Source organism: Talpa europaea (assembly GCF_964194135.1).
Source record: "Talpa europaea genome assembly, chromosome: 3".
Classification (NCBI taxonomy): domain Eukaryota; kingdom Metazoa; phylum Chordata; class Mammalia; order Eulipotyphla; family Talpidae; genus Talpa; species Talpa europaea.
Window position 1 is genome coordinate 72,234,573 of NC_140069.1, and position 23,595 is coordinate 72,258,167.

The 23,595-nt window shown below is 45.0% G+C and overlaps 1 protein-coding gene across 1 annotated transcript in view; it reads left to right on the top strand.

The window, feature by feature from the left end:
• The window catches only part of GLI3 (GLI family zinc finger 3), a gene marked incomplete at both ends in the record, with an annotated part of 271,835 nt that overhangs the window by 112,423 nt on the left and 135,817 nt on the right, over positions 1-23,595 (top strand). The gene's annotated exons all lie outside the window — the stretch shown is intronic.

Here is a 23,595-nt window from a genome sequence, read left to right on the forward strand (position 1 = left end):
TTTCTTTGCTCCAATTCATATTCTTTGCTCCTTTGTCAAATATTAGCTGACCATAAATCTGTGGGTTTATTTCTGGATTTTCTATTCGATTCCATTGGTCTGTGTGTCTGTTCTTGTTCCAATACCATGCAGTTTTGATGATTATGGCTTTGTAGTATAGTTTGAAATCTGGGAGTGTGATGCCTCCATTCCCTTCTTTTTTTTCAGGAGAGCTTTGGCTATTCGGGTTTTTGGTGATTCCATACAAATTTCATCAATAATTGCACACACAAGGTTTTGAGGTACAGTTTCCCCACTCAATATTTGTGGGTGTTGGCCACATCTAGATCATGTCCCCTTCTAAGTCTGCTATAATCCCTGGTGACTTCATTTTCCATTGCCCCTCTCAGACCACAGTTACTTGATCTGCAGGGCATTCCCTGCGGAATGAGGTTTTAGGGTGGCTGCACCTTTGTCTTTCCTTCACACTACTTGTTGGTCCACTGTCCACACTGAGTCATCTAGGTTGAGCTTTTCCAGTTTACCTCCTTTGTGTGTAATACTGCTAATCACATTAAAGACTGTGCTTAAACCTGAAACCTTCACCACCTGCTTCCTAAATGCTCTTTTTCATGGACTAAAGACTGCCTAACAGAAGAGAAGAGCTGGGTGAAATGAGCACCATGAGTACCTGGGGCAGCTCTAGAACGCTATTCTTTTTGCTCATTCACCAGACATTGACTGTTCCAGATAGTTTCTACCGTCCCCATGATACCCATCCTCTATTTTTTTCCTTTAGAAAATGATAAAATTTCCTGAAATTATCACTTCCACTCTGCTCCTGGTGTCTGGGTGATACTGCATGATTGTCAGACATTCTTCATTCTGTTCTTAACATATCAATTTTCTCTAAATGGCACTGGGAGCATATTTCCCTTTGGCTCCATGGCCTGCTCCCCATTGGCATCATTGTCCAAACTCCTTGATCTTATCTGCAACTGCCTGCTGCAAAGAACCTCTGAGAACTCTCTGCCTCAGTCAGGTCTGGCCCTGCCCACGGGGGAGGCCCTCGGTCCTGACGCTGGGCATGGACACCTCCCAGAACCTTTCCTGCAAAGCTGAGTTCGGGGACTAGCTAAATAGATCACATAAAATCATTACTTATTCATTATTTTCTTTTGCCAACCATGCAATAAGCCCTCACTAATCTTTAATATTCCTTTTCTTATTACAGCTAATAGTAACTACAAAGGAAAATTGAGGCTTGTTGAAATGAATGACTTTCTCAAATTTGTGTAAATTATGGTAGAGCTGAGATTCAACCCAGTTGGTCTGAATTCCAAAACTGGTGTTCTTGTGGACTCTCTGCCATCCCGCTCCACCCCAAAGTATCTATTTTGTGAGGGAAATGTCCTGTGTGTTCTCTAAATAAATACTCACAGAATAAATTGACATCCCTCTTTTGGAATAGCTCTCTTAAAAGAAATGAAACGTGTTGGTGCTATTATGTGTTTATTTAATTGAAAACCCCTCCCTCTCACCATTATTTAAAGGTGATATATAGATTTCTGATCTTTAAGTAAAAATAACTTTATTTTGGTAATCATTTTATTTAATAATAATTTTCAAGACACCTTAAGATAGTTGGCAACACTAGTAGTCACAAAGCCAGTGACAGGTTTCCTGCATTTTGTAAATACTACGAGGGAAACATTTTGGACTTGAGTGTGTTCAGAAATTACCTGGTTTACTGTGGCTTTCTCTTCACACCCTGGGCCCTCTTCACCTCCCTAGATCAAGCACTGTGTTGCATTATGTTATTATTTATGTGATAAATAAATGTCTGCCTCTCTCATTTGCCTGTTAACTGAGTGAAATCCAGGCTGTCACTGTGCCAGTGAAATTGTCTTGTGGGTTCCCAGTACACAGTGGTATTCAAGAGTCGTTGAAGTTTAAATGAATGGATAAGTGAATGGCATGCGCCTTTGCTCAGGTATCCTATGCAGGACTTGTACAAAAGTGGGATGCAAGAGTAAATTTTTTACTATGAATGTCAAAGTTTTCATATATGGAGAAATTACCAATAAGCTTTGGAAATATTTGAAGAATTAAGACAGAAGTTGGTTTCTCAGTCTTTTGCTACATATATTTTTTGTGAAATTCTTCCATTTTCCACTTTATATTTCCTTGGCAATATTTGTGGTTACCTTCAGGCATCAAACATTATTCTTGCTCATCTACTAGAACAAGACCTTTTATAAGAAGGTATGTATAGTCCTCACAATTAATTACGTGTATAGGAAAGTAATATTTGGTTTATTATAATAAAGCATCCTGTAACATCCCAGCATCCTGTACCAAAGTATTCTTCATTTATTGTTTTCTTGGTCAGTGTTCTTGCATGTCAGGGTGAAGTTAATAGCTCTCTTAAGTGGAAAAGCTGTTGTTCACAATGCCTTTCTGTTGTGCTAACTTAAGGGCACTCTGTTTCTCCTCTCCTTCTAGTTCCAGGTTAGGGGACTTGTATCTTGATGAGTAGGCATCTCTTCATCTTATCTGTGGATTCTTCATTGTTCTGAAACCTCTTGTCCAATTGTTCCAGTCCCAGAAAACAGGTTTCTCTGGATAAAGCCCATTTCCACTGTGCTGTGTTTTGTTCATTATTTCCACTGTCAGCTCAGAAAACTCAACTGGAAAATGCCTATGCCCTGTTGGCTTTTCTATAGTCATCTCAGTTTCTAATTTTGTGGCTTCAAATGTAGTACATTATGCTGTTATTCATTACAGTCTCTAGGCCACTTGGCTCATGTGACTCTCTGGTGTATATCAGCCAAAACATCAGCTATATTTTATTACAGCCCATGGAGTTTGTGTGCTCCTTAAATTTTCCATTTTCAAGCTGCCAGATTTCCAGAAATTCTACCTTCAAAATATGGGATTGTCTCTCTGTGGAAGCAAGGTTGTTGCTCACCTGGCCCAGTTTCTGTGCAGTTGCTGTGACGACAGCAGATATGCTATGGACACTGCCAGCCACTCTACTTTTGAAAGAGGGTGGGATTAAAGTAAGGTACTTTGTTTAGCCTGGAGAAGAAAAGCTCTTGGGAGCCATGAGTAAATGTCTTTAGATATTTTAAGAGTACAGAGCTAGGACTGATTGGCTAAAGTTAGAGGAAGGCAAACTTGCAAGTGTGTGTGTGGGGGTGGTGGTGGTGGTGGGGTTAGGGGGGTAGGAGGGAGGCACAGCTTTCCTACATGGAGCAGTGTGAAAGGGGAATCAGTGACCCCTTCACACACTGAGTTCTCAGATTGGGAGTGGGTCTTGAGCACTCTGTGAGGGACTCTTGCAAGATGGGATTGTAGTAAATAAACATGTAACCTTCCCCTCTCTCCTTCCTTCTTTTCTTTCTTTTGAGCAAGGATTTGTATTCTTTTTATGATTCAAGTTAAAGAAGTCTTATCCTTGATCATTTCCTATCCTTTTGCTTTGATGTGGTCACACTTTTAGTCAGCTTTGTTTGGACATTGTTGAGGAAGGCGGGAGCTCTGGGTACAGTTGTGGAGGTGTTTACTGCACAAAGGATCCAAGTAAGGGCACTGAGGCTGAGCACATGCTTTGCTTACCAAACTACCCTCCTACCTAGAGGAAGGATTGATCTTTCTAATTTGTAGAAAGACACCCTCAGCTCACTGAATGAAGTGCTAGAGGGACTAGGTCTTCCCCCAGCTAGGTATGATTCTGGAGGGAGATTGAACATTTCATGCTTGGCTCATCGGGATTGACAAAATAAGCTTCCGCACCTGTGATTTTATTGGTGAAGTGTCCTGAACACAGTACTCACCATTACCACTAAGTGACTGGTTCCTTTAAGCATCCAGGTATTTTTACCAACTCCTCACACATTCAGGTTCTTCGAAATATCTGGAAGATTTGCTGTAGTTTTTACTTTTCATCTGGTTGTATGGCTTGTGTGGACAGAGGCCTATGTGTTCTCCTTCTGAGCCCAGAAATTCCTTTTGACTCCTTTGTTCACTGTCAAACCCCAAAGACAATAAATTTGGTCAAAAATCAGTTGAGGTTTTGTGAACACCAAGCACATAAGACCTCCTTGGACTTTCAGACTTACTCTAACCAAACTTGAATATGAGTATGATGAGAAAGAATGATAAAGAATCCAATGCACTGCAGTCAATATTTGTTATTTTTAAAAAGAATAACAAGCAAAATGAAAACAAAACACTCCTTGGGTTGCTCAGACACTTCAGTCTTTGAACAGGCTTCCAGAGATGCCAAGTGCCCCCAGAGACCCATTCCCCCAGTTCCTCCACCAGAGCAGTTAGACTGTTCCTGCCTCCTCTGGAATGCACAGGAAGTGAGCACCACACACACCTCCATTCAGAAAATCCCTGGAAGAGTGGTACCTTCCCTTTACTTTCTCATCTGCTCCTCTGCCTCCCTTGGCCTCCTGCAGTGGCAGGAATGGCCACAGTGCAGGTTTTCTAATATCCAACAGACCGGGTAAAGGAGAAGTCACAATCCTCAGTGGTTTTTTGCAGGTCTTTTATTGGGGTTCACCAGGCATATGGCAGGCAGGGGTCCTGGGGGACTGGGAGGCTTGGCAGGCCTCCTAGCCCTCAGCAAGTCTTCACTCTATCTGGGCTTTCTGGTGTTCTCTGCTTCTCTCTCGGCTTCTCTTTTGGCTTCTGCTGGTGTCCCCGTGACGCCACCCTTAAAAGTCCAGTCTTAGGCCAGGTGAATCCCATCTACCTATGCCCACACCCTATTCGAGGTGCCCGCCATCAGGCATGCATTCAGGACCACAAGGATCCATCATCTATCCTGATGGGGGGAGGACAGAAAAGCCTGACATTTTTTTCTTACCCTATACCTCCCCACTCCCAAAGCCCTCAAGTGAGGAGCTCCTACTCTTCTGTGACTGTGCAACCGTGACCTATCCCTTATGCCAAACACATTCATCTCGAATTTAATGCTTTCTGCGCACATGTGCCAGTGCACTCATGACCTGGGACCATTGATTTTTATTTTTTAAGATTGATTTATTTATGCATACAAGAACTGGGGTGCATGCCAGAGGTGTTATGGGGGGTGAGAGGATTCACCAGAGACAGAGTGGGGAGCAGAACAGGCAGATTGACTGAAATACACTGCTGAGGGGAGCAGCAGGTAAGTCAGGAGAGGTCTGCTGCACCCTGTGGGTCACCTCCTTGGCCAGAGATTGAACTCAATGGCTGCGGGTAGCTTCATAGTTCTGTCTAAACCCTTTGCACCACCAGGGAGGCCCCATACCATTGAGTTTTAGCCATCCTGACACATTTGCCTTCCATTTCTCTTTTAAGAGCTTGTCATTATTCCTTAATTATTACAAGACAGTGGATTCCAGATACGCAATAAATTTTTTCCCAATAAAATTTTTTTAAACAAAACAAAAATACTGTGGAAGAGAGATGAACATATTTGCTAAAGATGTATTTGTCCAAATAAGGACATGAAGGCTGGGGTACTTTGGGATGCAGGAATATGTAAAATAATAACAAAAACATCATTTGCTATTGCCTGTATTTCAAAACAAAAAGACTATTTGCACAGCATAAGGTCAGGGTAACACATTATTAAGAACATTCTATAAAAAGATTAACATTAGCTGTATGAAACATTAACCAGTTTATCTTAATTATTTTCATTTAGCTTAGATCATCCAACATAATTGTAGATTTCTAACTTGTGTTTGGAGACCACTGCTGCAAAGGATTCTGAAAGAATGAGCTCCTCCTTCCAGCAGCAAAACAAATATCAAGCCCACCAGGGAAGCTCATCTTATCTGCTGGAAGCCACCAGATGCCTAGGCCAGGACCCGTCCTTCTCATGTGGCCATAATTCCTGCTGCGACTGGGGGGCCTATTGTTGGCTGCCCCAACCTAACCCTAAACCTAATTCCTACATCCTAATACTAACCCTCTCACCCCTAGTCCTAATCCTAAGCCTAACCACTTTGCCAGGTCTCCTAACCCTAAGTGTAACTCCTAAGCCCTAATGCTTTGACCTCTGGCACAAATTCTGATCTTAACTCTAACCCTAACCCTCTGGTCCCCAAATCTGTTGTGGCTGGGGATATATTGCTCTGCTTCTGTGACCCTGCTAGTGGTAGGAAAAAGGATACCTAGGTTATTGCCAGAGAGGACTGGGGAAGAGCTCATATATTCAGCCCCTGGATTGTTCACTCCCTCACAGAAGTTGCAGGTACCTGATATTTCTAATGAGCAGTACAGAGACGGCAGGCTGTATGAAGAGGTTGCTTGCTGGGAGGTTAGTCTGCTCAATTGCAGAACATACTGGAACTGCTGGGAATTAGGCACCCGTAAAGTCTTGCTTTCATGTAAAGTATTTTTTATACATATTTGAACCTAAATTTATACGTCTCAGAACCAAAATTCTATCTGAAAAACATTCAGGGGATGAAGTTGTTATTCAGTTCCTTAAGAAAATGTAAAATATGAAGCAGAGAAAATAAACAGCTATTTAGAGGATAATTGTCAGTCTGCATAAAGGCAAATCCAGAGTTCCCTCTTGAATTTGCCCACCCCCTTGAATTTGCCCAAGCACTCGCCTGCTTGCCCAGCTGTTCTGCTTCAACCTGATTTGGCTTTTAAACAATTTAGCCTGCCTGGCTGAAAACCGAATGTAAAAAGGATAAGAGAAACCTCCAGGGACTGAAAAAAGGCTGGAAGTTTAGGTGTATACTGAGAAATTTGATTTCTTGGTGGAGTGTCTGAGCCCCGGGATGAGCTGAGGCACCTTGGGTGTCAACTCACACCTTGCTCATTAAAATCACTCTTCTGTGACTGTGGCCATGGAGGTGCTCGGATATGATGAGACAGAGCTTTCTCTTGGCTGGAGAAAAATTCATTTCCATTCAACAGATGTGAATTGCGAGCTGGTTACTCCCAGGCTATCTTGGGCAAGCCCAGACCTAAGTGCAAGGATTCCAGCTTGCAGATGCTGCTGTCTTCTTTGGAAAGAAGAGCTAAGGAGCACTGCTTTTGAATCCAAACACTTCCTGAAGATTTTCTATCATCTGTAATTTACTTAAATACACATTATCTTCTTCTTAATCTCTCCCTCATTTCTCCCACCCACCATTTTCTCCCTACTCCTTTTTTGCCAAAGGTTCTCACTTTTCTTTCTCTTTGCCAATGTTTTTCTAAACAGGGTGTTTTGCTTTCATGTAGAGTGATTTTCATACATGTTTAAACCTAAATTTATACTTCTCAGAACCAAAAGTCTCTCTGAAAAACATTCAGGGGATGAAGTTGTTATTCAGTTCCTTATGAAAATGTAAAATATGAAGCAGAGAAAATAAATAACTATTTAGAAGATAATTGCCAGTCTGCAAAAAGGCAAATTCAGAGTTCCCTCTTGAATTTGCCCACCTGAATTCAGGTGAATAGGTGGCAGAAACATGCCAGACTAGCAGTCAGAAACACATAGCTTGACGCTCTGAAAGAAGTGGCGCAAATGATTTATCCAAACTTAAATTTCTGCATCTGTAAAATGAAGACAGAATGCATTGTATGTCTCTTTAGAGAAATCCAGATCATAATTTAGAGGAATCCAGATCATAATTATTAAAGTTCCTGGCTGTCTTATTTTGTGCTGTTAGAAGAAGGTATCAGGGCTTCTATGGTGGCGCAAGGGGTTAAGCACAGCACTGTGAAACTATCAGCCTCTGAAGCACAAGTTCGATCCCCTGCAGGCCAGGAAGCTACCTACATGGTGCAGCAGACCTCTCCTGCCTCACCCACTGCTCCCCTCAGCAGTGTATTTCAGTCAGTCTGCCTGTTCTGCTCCCCACTCTGTCTCTGGTGAATCCTCTCATGCCCCACACCTCTGGCCTATACCCCAGTTCTTGTATGCATAAATAAATAAATCTTTAAAAAAAAAAAAAAGGCATAGAGTGGATGTAATGGCAGGATGACATAGTGCAGGGTCTCCATGACTGGAGCAGTCGTGTAAAGGAGAGTGTCCTGGAGCCCTCAGTGTTTTTTTCAGGTTTTTATTGAGTTTAGCACGTACATGGCAGGCAGTGGTGCTGGGGGTCCAGGAGGCTGGCAGGCCTCCTAACCCCCAGCAAGTCTTCCCTCTTTCTGGAGCTCTCTGGCATTCTCTTGTGGCCTCTGCCTCTCTTTTGCTCTCGTTCTTTTTACTCTGCTCGTGTCCCCGTGATGCTGCCCTTATAAGCCCAGTCTCTCAGCCCAGATGAATCCCACCGATGTATGCCTACACCCCACTCCAGGTGTCTGCCATCAGGCATGCATGCAGGATCGCAGGGATCCATCATCAATACTAATGGTGGGAGGGCAAAAAAGTCTGACAATTATTTACCTTATACTTGATGATCTATAAACCACATACATTTATGTCTCACAGTTTTGGAGGCTGGGAATTAAGATCAAGGGTACTGGTAGACTGGTGTCTTGTGAGATCCTGCTTCCTGGTTCATATATGACTGTCTTCTAACCAAGTCCTCACATGGCAGGAAAAAAAGAGGCTGGCCAGCTTTCTGACCTCTCCTATAATAAGGACACTGACTCCATTTGTGGGCACTCAGCCATTTTGTCCTCATTACCTCTTGAAGGCCTCCCTTTTTTATGCCATCACTTTGGGATTAAGAATTCCCACCTCTGAATTTTGGGACATGCCTTTCAGTTCATAGTGCTAGCAGTAACTTGTAGATTTAAATGTTTCCCTGTATCCATCCATCTTTAAACATTTAGAAGCAAGGAATCTGAATTTCAGAAATGTGTTTATTAAATGATGATTTCATAATCTCACACCCAATACACATGGCAATATCAGGGGTAGTTTGTTAATTCAGTCAATATAATACCTACAATTTGCTAGATTCCCTGGAAGGTTTATGGAATTTAGAGTTTTGAAAGACATTTTTCTTGCTTTTTTTGCCCATTGTCAAGTTCTAGGTCTGAGGTGTGCATGGGTGGTGGGTATCAGGGCAAGACACCCCCATGGAGTGGGGACTTGTTGGTTGGGTTTTAAAGCATGTTGGGTATTTAATATCTAGGAAAGTTTTATGTGATGCATTGCCTTTTGTAACATTAGTCTATGATTGGGATGGTGTAGGGTAGGGTAAAAGGTATCAGGCTTTTCTACCCTTCCGCCATTAGGATAGATGACAGAACCCTGTGGTCCTGAATGCATGCCTGATGGCGGGCACCTGGAGTAGGGTGTGGGCATAGGTAGATGGGATTCGACTGGGCTTTTAAGGGCGGTGTCATGGGGACGCCAGCAGAAGCAGAAGCCGAGAGAAGGCCGGAGAGCCCATAGAGTGAAGACCTGCTGGGGGCTGGGAGGCTGGCAGGCCTCCCAGCCCCCCAGTACTCCTGCCTGCTGTGTACCTGGTAACCCCAATAAAAACCTGCGAAACCACCAAGGACTCTGACTCCTCCTTTACCCAGTCTGCATGGGATCATGGAAAATCTGCACTGTGGTCTTCCGGATCTTACAGTTGGCATAAGTCAGCAAGATGATCCATGCAGAAGGGTATTGGAGCCCTCCGAAGACCTGGAGGGACTAAGGAGTAACAGACTGTGTTTGCCTGTGATGATGCTAGAGGCGTCAGGGCAGCACAGGAGATGGACAAGGTCCAGGAGCTGCGGGAAGAGACCTCTTGTGGAGGAGACACCTGAGAGGACCAGCCAAAGACCCCTGAGGCAGCAAGAATCATTGGCGAAGAAAGGACCACGATTCGGAGCTCGCCAGCGCTGATGCAGGGAGAGGCCTAATGGACTTGGACTGATGAAATTGGACTGACAATCCCGCCAGAAGGCGGAGGAATCTTGGCAAGTTAAGTTTTTAGGACCCTGGGAGGATGCTTTTGTTTGTACACCCCAGGAGATGGGAATCTGGGGGTGGCCAGTGGGCCTTGATGGCCAGAAGCAGCCTGCGTATACCCAGCAGCTAGGCGGAGGAGAAAAGCCAACTGAGAAGACAAAAGCTGGTGTTGATGCTAAGTTGAGAAGTCCTGAGTGGCTGTTAAGCAGCCTAAGTATGCTGAAGACCAGTGAGTCTCTTAAAATCACCTGTGTGTGATGCCCTGCTCATTCTTGAGTGAGGGTAAGGAGCTGAGGAACCTGTCCTTGGGGGACAGGTGGGGAACATGGCTTGGGGTGGAGCCCAAGCTGAATGTAGAGTTTGGATCCCCGACCCATGTGCTTGTGCAGTGGGTTGGCCTAAGTGTAGGCGTCTGTGAGTCGCAATGCTGGAGTGACTGCAAACAGAAACCCTGAGGGTTGGCTATTTCCCCCAACAGTATAGAATCACCAATCCCAGAGTGAGTGCATCTTGGGGGTGGATGCTGTGTGTGGCTTGTAGTCGAGACTACAGCCCAAAAAGGCCAGGAAGCCTGACGGCTCCTGGTGTGTTACAGTAGATGCCGTGAGTGGTTTCCCTCCCTCGTATGAGCAGCGCCTTCGGCAGCAGATTTGGTGGATCATCTGCTGGTGCCAATAATTGTCTTTTGCCACTAGGTTGGGGCCCTGCTTGGACTTATTTGTGTTCTGTTGTATTTTGTTGTTATATTGTGATGTATTTATTTTTGTGGGCCATGGCTGCATTGTTTATGTTTGCTAAGAAAATTGTATATATGTAGATTGTATGGCAGAAAACCCTGAGGGGGTGGACTGTAGGGTAAGGTAAAAGGTATCAGGCTTTTCTGCCCTCCCACCATTAGGATAGATGAGGGAACCCAACGGTCCTGAATGCATGCCTGATGGCGGGCACCTGGAGTAAGGTGTGGGCATAGGTAGATGGGATTTGACTGGGCTTTTAAGGGTGGCATCACCGGGTCGCCAGCAGAAGCAGAAGCCGAGAGAGAAGCAAGAGAAGCAGAAGCCGAGAGAAGGCCGGAGAGCCCATAGCATGAAGACCAGCTGGGGGCTGGGAGGCCTGCCAGCCCCCCAGTACTCCTGCCTGCTGTGTACCTGGTAATCCCAATAAAAACCTGCAAAACCACTGAGGACTCTGACTCCTCCTTTACCCGGTCTGCTGGATCCTAGAAAACCTGCTCAGTGGTCCTTCCTGCCCTTACAGATGGCATATTGACTGTTGGAGTTAAGTTCAAGATTTTATTGAGTGTGATAGATTCTGGCTATTGACTGAACTCGAGCGCCATTTTACAACATAATTCTTTTATCGCTTTCCAGTGGAGATTTTCCTGGCCTCATATTCATGGCCTACAGGTTGTCACATACATAGTGAACAGTAAGAAAGAGAAGGATGAATAGTCAATAGCAACAAGTTAGTCAGCCACTCACCTGACTTAGCCTAACTCTCATCATCTGCAGAGTCATTGCCCCTATTACCTCTTCTTTATCAGTTTCTTTTAGGAAATATTTATGGTTAATGGTGATGCATTATCAAGTTGTGGTCCTTTTATTTCTAGTTTACATTTTTAAAAATCAGTTCGTGTGTCATTTTATCTCTGAAAAGGCAGATGCAGAGTCCACATCTGGCATCTTCCTACCTTTAACAAGTTATTTAACCTCTTTGTGGCTTGGTGTCGTCAGCTGGAAAATGAGGATTAAAATAGCTGTATGACAGGCATGGTAGAAGGACCCCCTGAGAATGTATGAGAAGTGCTTAGCACGGTGTTCAGTTGAACTACAACGTAACAGCTGGAAAACTGGAGTCATGAGCTGGTTTCCGTTTATCATGATCATGTGGAACTGTCATCAACGGGTGGCCCCATGCTATGGCTTCTGGCTACTATCCCTGTTTCATTTGATCTCTTAAGCATTTTACTGGAAAAAAAGTGGAGATTAGATAAGTTCAGCTATTTGTGGTCCTGCATGGTTTTATGAGTATGTCCTTGCATTTTTGATTGTCCTGCCTCAAAAGGTGTGGCTTAATTCCTCTTTCTGAAGTCCTCTTATTATAGTCCAGTAAGTATAATATGGCAGAATCGATGGCCTCTCACTGCTGTTACTTCTACAAGGAGGTTGGAGAAGGATTTCGGCCTCCATTGTGGTTGGCCGCCTTGCTCTCTGGACCACTGGCTGAAGACGGGCGCCCTGTCACATGGACACAGGAAGCCTATGGAGAAATCCACATGCTGAGGAGCCGAGCTTGCCAGCCACTCTGGGAGCAGCTTTGCAGCTCATCCTCCCCAGTCAGGCTTGGAGATGACCGCAGTCTAGCTGGTGGCTGCACTGCAGCCTCATAAGGACCCTGAGCCAGAACCACCCAGCTAAGCTGCTCCCAGATACCTGACCTATTGTTTTAAGTTGGTAAATGTGAGTAATTTGTTAGTAGTGGGGGATGAAAACACTTGAGCAAGTAGATTGGGGATGTCCACTGGTTTTGATTGAATCACATGCTAACTACCCACTTAGGTTTAGAAAGCTGCCTGTGTTTAGGCTTGAAGGAATAACATGTGAGGATGACACATCTTATGAGTGGTTCATTACAAAGACATGCTGATGCCAGTTACAAAGGAAGAAAGTGGATTAGCACTGAAGTGCTAGTGGAGAGAAAGTACTCTAGTGTGAGCAGGCTTTTCACAGAGTAGTCCAGAATAATAGATCTGTGTTGAAAGTGTGTTTTGCTCTAACTTTTAAAATAATATGTTCATTGTAGAAAAAATTGAAGTTACAGAGGAAAACAAAGCTAGTAAATCACAAATCTTGTTACTACTAATTTAAAACATATTATTCTCTATTTTATGTATTGATTGAGTCACTTAATCGGTTGGTGAATTGATTTTCTGTTATGAAAGCAACACGAGAGATGATTTTGAATTCTGAGGAAGGAATCATTTTAGGCGAGCATCACAGTGGAAATGTGGAAATATGAAACCTTGTCTTGTATTTATTTCTACCCCAGTTTTTGTCACTAAGCTCATCAAGCAGAAAAGTTACTAATGATAGAGCAACTGGTTTCTCTAAAAATGTCCTGTCTTAGGGATCCCCTCTTGTGGGAGACATAGAAACTAAAGTCTTCTGGGGTAGACCCTTCCCAGCCTCCTCTGGACATACTCCTGACGTCACCATCTTTTCCTGGAGTGATGCTGTAGTGCGTTTTTTGGGTGTCCTATGACCAGAGTTTCATGCACCCACAGACATTGCCCTGCTGGCAGGTGACCTAGCCTCAGCGACACGTGATAAGAGTAGGAATTATGCTGGAATATTTGTGTTTCTTCCTTACTGGAGCTAGGCAGCATAGAGAGAATCCTTTCTGGCCTTGTCTTAGGTCTGGCCTAATTTCAGTTTCTCCTGGAATTGCTGAGCAAGGGACCCATTAGGGAATTTGGGACATTCAAAATTTGAGTAAAAAGCACTGCAAAAACCAAGACATTATAATAGTTCCAAATGACAGGATGGAGGACACCCTAAATTGACATAGCACTTTCCAGTTTATCTAGCACTTTTATATACATTATCTTATTTTGGCTTGGATTCCTGAAATGACCCTTAGTGGGTGCGGCAGGTTTTATACCTAAGGAAGTGGATGTTCGGCTAAATGGGGTGACCTGGACACGTTATCCTAGGGGGGAGCCTCAGAGCTCTTTGCTGCACGCCAGTTGGTCACCTCCCTGCTTCTGTAGGTGAGGAAATTGGGGCTCAGAAATCTCCAGAGGGAGGGCTTCAAAGGTTCAGTAGGTAAGACTGAAATGAGACTAAACTTTGAGCTGCTTTTTCCTTGACTATTTATCTCTCTTTAGTACACTGCACAGAGAGAGAAAGGAAAAACACAACTTTTTTGGTCTGCAAATTTGGATCATGCGGGTATATCCACATTCTCTGCAACTTGCCCATGGGAATGGCATTTGGCATGTGTCTTCATTTCCCCAAAGGGCAGTATTAAAATCCAGTGGGTGCTTTACAGCATTGAGGGTATAGTTTTATTTTATTTTATTTTTTAAATATTTATTTATTTATGCATACAAGAGCTGGGGTACAGGCCAGAAGTGTGGGGGGTGGGGTGAGAGGATTCATCAGAGACAGAGTGGGGAACAGAACAGGCAGATTGACCGAAGTACAAGCAACCCACATGGTGCAGCAGACCTCTTCTGTCTTGCCCACTGCTCCCCTGAGGGTCTAGTTTTAGATCCTTTCATTTGTGGGCTCTGAGACTCTAGGCCTATTGCTTGGCCCCTCTGAGCATGAGTCTCCTTATCTGTGAAAATATTGTGTGTTTCCTGGGATCACTGTGGGGACTGAATAAGGTAAAGTTCTCAGAAATGTGCCAGACACAAAGTAAGCAGGCAATAGTTGACCTTATGTGTCTAGCACAGAACACACCATGCTACGGGGCTCCAGAGGGGTATTCTGGATGGACAAGGTGGAGCAGGAGCAGAAGTGAGACCCTTTACTCAGATGCTATGGAAAGGAACTTTAGAGTCATAAAGACAAGTTCTGTGTGATCACGTCATTACTCCAGGATGGCATGATAATTTTTAAAAAAGTTATATTTTCTCCTTTCAAAGTTTGCCTAGAGGTAGAAGGCTTGGGAGAGAAATTTTGATAGAACTTATATTAACGAATAGAGCTTGCCAAATAATGTCTAAGAAAGAGGATCTGGCCATTTCTTTGGACTCGGGAGCCAGCTGGGGTGGGTCCGCTTCTGGCCTTGCAGGGCAGGAGGGCTGCTGAAACCCCGCAGAGGGGTGCTCCCTGGGGCACTTCCCTGGCCTCTCCTGCAGCAGTGCCCTCATGTTTAATCAGAGCCTGGGCAGGGCCTGTGGGGCTGAGAACGGCTGGGGTCTGCTGCCTGCTGCTTTCTGTCTCACATCTTCCACCCCATGCCTTTCCATCTTCCACGGGGAGTGACTGTCTCTAATAGGGTGACTGTGACAGATGCTGTGGGAGTTCTGAGTTTGGGATAATGAGCTGTCATATGTCATTTCACTTAAACACAATAATACAAATATTTTGATCAAACATTTTCTCCAGCTGTTGAGCGAAAGCATAAAAGCAGCAGGGAGTGCCAGCGAACTCGCTGTTTCTGAAATGTTTTACCCTCTAAAAGCTGTTGCCAGTTAACTCTTTCTGTCTCTGTCTGTCAACCTTTCTGCTCCTTTTCCTGACCCCTTCGACTTCCCACAGCACGTCCAGGGCCATAAATAAAGAGACTGAATTCAGTATGTGATGGGAGTGAAGCTGACCACAGCTTTTATTAACCTTCCTCCTGCTGGCCTCAGACCAGCTGCTGCCACCTCGTGAAACCCACTTGGCCTGGTCATTGCAGCTGACCCCAGCATCCACCTGCCTCTTTTCCTCTCCCCAGGTAAAATCAGATAGGTTTTGAGACAACCTGTCTTTTGGAGGCACCTGGTAACTTGCTTCTTCTCCTTGTCCATGATAATTTCCACTGCAGATTTCTCCATCCCATCCTGTTCTGACTCGATTTCTGGAGTCTCTTCCTTGTCTCTAGACAGAAATCCTGACCCCACAGCCAGCATCTCAGGGGTGAAAGGAAGTACAGTTGTGTTAGGGGTCTGGGGTACCCAGGAACACAAGCTTCTGACTGATCTCAGCAGCTCTACTTGCTAGTGGGAACGTATCCTCTGAGATGAACATATCCTCTGAGCTGAAACTTCTGAAAGTGATGGGCTGCACCCCACCTGAAAACAAAGCTTAACTCCAGCCTCAATTTTAAGAGTGTCTGCTGACTCAGCAGTGCCACTAGTTCTGATAAGTGAGCCTGTCTTTAGGTGGGGGAACAGATCAGCTACTTCAGCTTTAAAGCTAGCCAGTTCTTCCCTCATTTTCAGGAAAGGAAAAGGGCGCGCCTACTTCTAATTCTAAAACCCTACCATTAGTAAACTCCTCTCACTTCCATTTTCCAAACCTAGCTGTGTTTGCGCCATCCCTTCCGCTGAAAGTGTGCTTAGATGCCTCCATTCCTAATAAAGTCAAAGACCCCACACAAAGCTCCTCCCCTGTCCCCGGATCTTCTCTGACGGCTGCCCTGTCTCTTGCCCTCTCCTCTCTGCATCAGACTTTCCAGAGCCAGGGTGGGCCATGTCATGGTTTTCACCTCCTATTGCATCTACCATCCATTGCAGTTGCAAGCTCTCTCCTGCCCACCTAGGATGCACTAACAAACTCTGCATTTTACTTAAAACTGCCTCCTCCCTTTGGCTTCTACCTTACGAATACCTGTAGAGTCTCCTGGGTCGCTGATATTTCCTCCTGTAGCAGTTTTGTTTTGCAGCTTAGTCCTTAAATTTTGGCTTTTCTCCAGATGGGCTGTTATTCTGTACCCTCCCCTGGGTCATTTCACACACACCTCCAGGCAAGACTTGGATCTGAGATTCTAGATCTGCATCTTCCTCCCCCAGGCATTCACAGAAGGTTAAAATTATAGGGTCTGAGGCTTCCCTGGTGGCGCAGGCAGTTGAGCTCAGCACTGTGAAGCTGTCCGCTGTCCGCAGCCTTTGCAGCACAGGTTCGGTCCCGGCCTGCCGGGGAGATACCCACATGTCATGGCAGACCTCTCCTGACTTGCCCACTGCTCCCCTCAGCAGTGTATTTCAGTCAGTCTACCTGTTCTGCTCCCCTCTCTGTCTCTGGTGAATCCTTTCACCCTCCCCACACATCTGGCCTGTACCCCAGTTCTTGTATGCATGAATAAATAAATCTTAAAAAAAATCTTGGGGGTCTCCTCAAAACCCTCTGACCCAAACCCATTCTCTGCCACTCCCTTGTCCCAGGCCTCTATCTGCTTTTTCTGTATGTCCCCACTTTGGTGACAGTGCCACCATTAGCTGAGCCCGTAGAATTCAACCCAGCCTTCTTTGCTCACCTCACCCATATCATTTCCATTCCCACTTCCCTGTCTTCATTTTTGAGCATTCTCATCTGTTACCCCCATATAATCTTATACCCTCCAATCTATTTTTTACCCTCCCACCAAGTAATGATTCAAAAATACATGTCTGATGGTTTCAGTCTCTGGGCACAATCCTCTTGGCTATTGGCATGACATGTGAGACCCTCTGAGGGCTGGCCACTTCTTCCAAGGGGCTCCAGAGCAGTGCTTCTCAAAGTGCAGTTCCTCAGACCAGCAGCACCACCTGGAAATGTGTAGTAAATGCAGTATCATTCCCTCACCCCTTCCCAAGCTTACTGAAGAGAAACTGAAGATGAGTTCCAGGATTTGCATTTGTACAAGTACTCCAGGGGATTGGAGACACTGGAGTTTGAGGAAGGCTGCTCTGAAGCTATCCGGGTCTTCTGGGGCTCCATGCACACCCTGCTGCTCCTGCCCTCTCTCTACTCAACCTTCTGGACGAGGTTATCCTCCAGGACAAGGAGGTTTCTCTAACCCTAATTTTGTGGGTGTCCTTGTGGGCAGGACTGTTAGGCTTCTGTGTCTGTGGGGTCTGCATGTGACTGGAAATCCGTAGTGCCACTGAGGTTTGTACAGTGAAATGATTTCTACTTATTCATCTATTTATCAATCCATTAGTGAGTCCTAAGGTGGTTTGATTGTGGAAGCCAGGGAACTAATTCCTGGTTGAATGATTGAGGTGTCGAAGAGGTGAGGACAAATTGTTCATCAATGAAGCAGTTCTTTAAAGGGTAGTTAAGGTAAAATAGTAACATTAAATGGAACATTCCACTCCTTACTCAAGCCTCCTTACTGCCTCCACAAGCCTCTTGCACACTGGTCTCTCCTTGGCTCCTATTTTATTTCTCCATCATTCCTTTCTAACAGGATAAATGTGGATTGAAGGTAAATTTTTGGTTTGTTTTTCTGCAATGAAGAAAGGCATTATATTTTTGGCCCCTCAGTCCTGAGTTTATTTGGGAATGTAGCCTTTTAATGATTTTTTTTTTTTTTTTTTTTTTACCCCTGTGAGGACCATTGGCTACAGATAGGAAAACAGAAGCTTATTCTTTAGACACAAGGATTTGTCAGAAAGCTCTAGTATACAGGCATTCCTTTACTCTTAAGAATTTACATTATTGTTTTTTTTCCTTTGGTAAATTTATTGCATTAGCACTTAATTGCTCTTTATGACAGTATTAAATTTCATGAGTGATTGATAGTTTTAATAGAGACCTGTGTGATTTATTTCATTTGGCATTTGAGGTTTACCCAATTCTTAGGTCATGAGTACTAGAATTACTTATATGACCCTGCCCAACACAACCACAGTATGGGTAAAACCCTAAATTTAAGTATAAAAGGAATGCATGTACTACTCACCTCATTTTCGTTTGATGCCCATGACTTCTTTTGTGATATGTGTATGTGTGGGGTGCGGGTGTTATAGGATGTGTCACCATGAAAAGGGGAGAAGCATTGCTGTGGCCCCTGCCCCCACTTCCTTGCCACCTCGATCTGCAACTCCCAGCATGTGATGAGCCAGACTTCTGAATTGGGGAGCAGGAAGACGGAGAGAGGAATGAGAGGAAGGAGAGACACGTGAGAGGCTTTGGCATCTTCTAGGATGATGGCAGTTGTCATCTTGACCTCCTGGTGGATTATGCAGCTTGGGTGGTATATTGTGAATTTCAGGTTTCTCCTTCAGTTCCAGCTCTCTGAGACATGCTGAATCCCTTGCTTTTCCACCTGGAGGTACTTTGGACTCCTGGCAAGCTTTTTGGCCACAGCCACCCTGTCTGAGCCCAGCCTCTTTGGGATCAGATGGTTAATTTCAGAGTTTGATGGGGTGTCTGTTATTTGAAATCCTTTCTTCTTTGTCTCTGCCCTTTGAACTTCACCCATTAAGGATCTTGCAGCACACTAAAAATCTGTCAAACCCTTAGAACAGACCCCTTAAAAGATTGGGCTCCCTGGGTGTTCCTCAGTTTTGCCCCCATTGCTGTTGGTAGGTATATGTGTGTTCCTAAAGGAAAAAAATAGTAGTTTCCGTCTGTTTTTTTTTAAATTTTATTTTATATATTCTTACATCATTTTTCATTTTTGCACAATGTATGCATTTTCATCTTAGTTATATTCCCCATACAATTCCCACCCCCCGAATTTTGCCCTAATTCCACCCCCCTCCCCATAGTGCGTCTCTGGCTTATAGGTTTCTTTGCTCTGGATCAGTTCGTGTGACATGGTTCTGCGATAGAGGCTTGGATGAAGCTGGTGGCAGACTTGGGGCTCTCTCCATCTGTAAAGGAGTTCAAAGGCCAAGGGTTCAGTTCCCGCCTGACTGGAACAACAGGGAGTGCTGTCACCAGTGAAGTCCCAAGAGGCTTAAGTCTTCAGTGGGCCACTGACCCACTTCATTTTGGGGTCTCTCACAGTTGCTGGAGAAGCTCTAACTCTAACCTCCTCACAATCTGCCCCCTGGTTTTCTATTGTACCCCATGTGCTTATTGATAAAATATTGATTCCTGCTTCTGAACTGGAATCCTAAGAACACACTATAGGCTTTGAGCTCCCAGGTGACTCCAGCCCCATCCTGGTCCCTGTCCAGGACCTTCTGTCCCTTCATGTGTCCCCTTGCTGCCCTGTCTCAAATATTTTTCCCAGACAAAACTTGCAACTGTTGCTGAAGTGAGTATTATTTTAACAGTTTTTGTTTCCCTGTTTTGAACTGGGGGTAGCTGCTCACTTTGGTGTTGTCTCCAATGGCTTTACCAACTTGTACTTCTAGAAAAAAAAGGGTGTGTGTTCCAAGCACTGCCTTCTCCACAGTGCCCTGTGGATAATTCTCTAGGGCCCTTGGCCTCCAGGCAGATAATCTCCTCCTGGTTATCTGTTAATTACCAGTGAATGTGTGAAGTATTTGTGAAAAGGCTTTTGAAGTGAGTTCCACGCGCTGCTGCCCAGGCTTGAGCACCAGGCCCTGTTTCCCGGGCAGAGGGTTTCTCAGCGGCTCAGTCTGGTTCCCCTCAAGTGCTGGTATTCTCTTGCTAAATTGTTTGCCTTTCTAATGAAGTGAACTGTTTGTTTGACTCTGTGGAGGAAGGTATTTAACCAGGGACTAAAGTAAACGTTGGAGACATTCAAATAAGCCATGCATATCTGCTTTGTGAAGGGAAGGAAAACAGTTTGGCCTCCCTCACCTCCGGGAAGAGTCGTTAAGGAACTGTTTAAATAATAAATGGAGCCAAGCAAGCGAGCGGATATTGCTGGGCCAGTCTGGGGCTTTTGTGCTAGCCCTGGTGGGCCTGAGAATTTCTCTGCAGTGGCCGCAAGGGAGGAGAGAGCTGCTCAAGTCTTGCAGTTAGTAATTGTGATTTATTTATGTGTAGAGGGACTTCTGCTTCATTCAGCCTTGATTAAAACCAGCCAATTAGCCCTCAGGATGGCTGGTGAACGGCAGGGCAAATGTTAGCAATGGCAAAGGCAAGCAAGACAGCATCATAATGAAGTTCAGCCTAGGTCCTCCCTGGCCAGGAAAAGCTGGGGGACCAGACGCCAGGCAGCTGAAGTGGGGTCCTGTGTGTTAATGGATAAGGAGGGCGGGCTACCCCGCCAAATCTGCCTGCTCTAAATGGGTTTTGTCATCTGTCTGATCAAGACAAAACATGCTCTAGTGCATAATAGCTTCAATGGAAAGAAACTTTAATACAATTAGTGTGTAATAAAAAGAAGAAAAAGAGAAAGAATATCGTTTACAAATCAAGCAACCAAAGTTACCCCATCCCCTTGTAGGTCAAACAGGCTTACTCAAAGCGGAACCACAGAAGCCCAAAAGTTTGCCACAGTCTAAGGTACCTTCTGGAGGGGATCCACGGGAAAGGGACAGAAGGGGCCAGGCAAGTCAGAGATGAAAGTGTTATAGGACAGGGAGAGGGGCAGCCCAAACCCCCAAACCTGCCTATTCTAAATGGGTTCTGCCATCCGCTGCATCAACACAAAACATATGAGACTTTAATGGGAAGGAACTTTAATACAATTAGGAAACAATACAGGAAAGGAAAAGAATCTGTTATAGAGCAACCCCGATATTAAACGGGTTTCTGGTTGTGGGTCCTCACCCGCGCGCTTTAAAGAGACTTATGAATACTCCACTACAGGCACACACAAAAGGTTAATAAAAGGTTTATTTACAAGGGAAAAGGAAATAAGAAAAATGTACAACTCAGGGAGAAAATAGGGAAATAAAGTCTTTAATGCGTCCTACCCGATCCGACGACCTGGAAACCCAAAGTCACTCTCCGAGCTGGCTGGATGCTGCGAGCTGGCGGGGAGCCAAAATGGGGTCCCCCAAAGCCCACGTGTCTGCCTTTTCTATCCACCTGGCTGCTTAACCCCACCCTCAGGTCCCAGCCACCTTCCCTTTGGTGGTGATGGGATGTGGAGTTCCCAGTGTCTTTGGCTTTGACCTGGGGTGGGGGTGGAGTCCACAAAGCCTATATGGAAATAGCTTTGGGACATCCTTTTCCCCCTAACAATTCCCCCCTTTCACTTTTTGTCACCATTTCCATGGTGATGAAGATTGAATATATGGAGGTTGGGATGCAGTCTCAGATGAACATTTTTTTCAGGTTCCAGTGTGAAAGAAAACCAGTCTCTCCAGGTATTTGTCCATTGTGGAAAGCAAAAGTCCTCTACTCCAGGAAAAATAGTTCATTAGTTCGAGTTCCCAGTATCTTTGGCTTTGACCTGGGGTGGGGGTGGAGTCCACAAAGCCTATATGAAATTAGCTTTGGGACATCCTTTTCCCCCTAACAAATCTAGTTTCTAAATGAAGCACCCAAAGTTACCCGTCCCCTTGTGAGTAAAATTCCATCCATATGGGATCGGCCCAGAACAAGGCCCTAAAGCCTGCCACAAGTCTAAAGCATCTTCCAGTGGGGACCCAAAGAAAAGGGTCAGAAACAACCAGACAAGCCCGGAAGGAAAAGAGCAAAATCAACATCAAGATAAAAGCTGCCATTGTCACCTCCCCATGGGTCTCACCCACATCTGTGTTACCCAGTCCACGACCAAAAGACAAGCGCAGTTTCTTCACGTGTCTCTAGGCTCCATGCGCCTCCTCCAGGTCTCTTGGCTCCATCCTGCTTCCTTCCTTCCTCAGTCTCCTCTGCAGCTTCTTCTCTCCCTGCTCAGCTCCATCCTCCCTTGGGAGGGGCAGGGAATCTGGAACTTCCCCCTTTCCTGGGGACCACCCTGTTACAAAAGGAGCAAAATCAAAATACAAGTCAAAGTAAAGGCTGCCTTTGTCAACCTCTCCATTAGTCTCTCACCCATGTCTCTTTCTCTTTCAAAGTGTCTCCTCCCATGTCCCCCATATCCTTGGTAAAAGTCCAAGGCTGATGAACAAGCACAGCTTCTTCACTTGTCTCTGCTCCATGTGCCTCCTCTAGGTCTCTTTTTTAATCTCCTTCCTTTCTTTTTCCAGTCTCTTTCCCTTCTCCTCCCTGCCCAGCTCCACTCTTCTGTAGGGTGGGGCAGGGAACATGGAACTTCCCCTTTCCCTGGGGATTACCCTGTTAGGAGGAAGGCTGTCCTTGTTCCTGCTTTAGGAACCTGGGCTGAATGAAGGTGTGGTGTGAATGTAACCTGGTAGATGGATGACAAACCTTTTTGCTGCCTCTAGCTTTTGTTACTGGGAAGGATGGAGCAGTGGGAATACCTGTGAAGGGAACAGGCCTGTTCTCAGAACCGGCTACATAATTTGTGGGCCCCAGCGCAAAAAGAGAATGCAGGGCCCTGACTCAGAAATTAGTGAGAATTTAAGGTGGTGGCAGCAAAACATTAAACCACGCATGGGGACCTCCCTGATGGCTCAGGGGGTTAAGTACTGCACTATGAAGCAATCCACAGCCTCTACAGCACGAGTTCGATCCCCAGCCAGCCAGGGAAATTCCCACATGGCACAGCCGACCTCTCTTGTTGCGCCCGCTGCTCCCCTCAGCAGTGTATTTCCATTAGTCTGCCTGTTCTGTTCCCTACTCTGTCTCTGGTGAATCCTCTCACCCCCCACATCTCTGGCCTGTATCCCAGCTCTTGTATGCATAAATAAATAAATCTTTAAAAAAAATTAAACCACACAGGACCTTCTCAGAGGTGCCAGGGTCCTGTGCCCCTGAAGCCACCCTGCTCTAGCTTCTGGGCTCTGCTGTCAGACTGATTCGAACCTGAGGCCAAGCTTTGTCAGTTCCTGATACTCAAGGGCCTTTAACCCCTGTTTACCCATTTGGGAAACATAGTTACTAGTACCTACTTCATTAAGTTAATGTGGAGAGAAAAAATACATGCAAAGTGTTAAGGGTACCCCTTAGCATATATTCAGCACTCAATAAATGATGGGCATTTATTATTTGAATGTACAGTATATGGCTAACATGGAATTTAGGAAACAGTGTTGGATTTTGCCATAGAATTTACTTACAAAGATGTGAAAAATCCGTCACATGCCTCAGGTTCAGCAAAGGATTGAGAGCAAAGAGGAGAACATGGACTGAGCAGTCAGATCAGGTAGGAAGCTGAAGGTGTCCATGTTGCTGACTGACAATGTTAACTTGCATTTCTGTATGAAGGGAAAGGGTTCAGAAATAACAGTGACCCCTTCACTGTGAGAACTCTAGAATTGATCAACCTCTTTCATCTATGTCTCTTGACCAACTCTTGATCAACTTTGTGAAATAAATAGGGCTGGTTTTTTT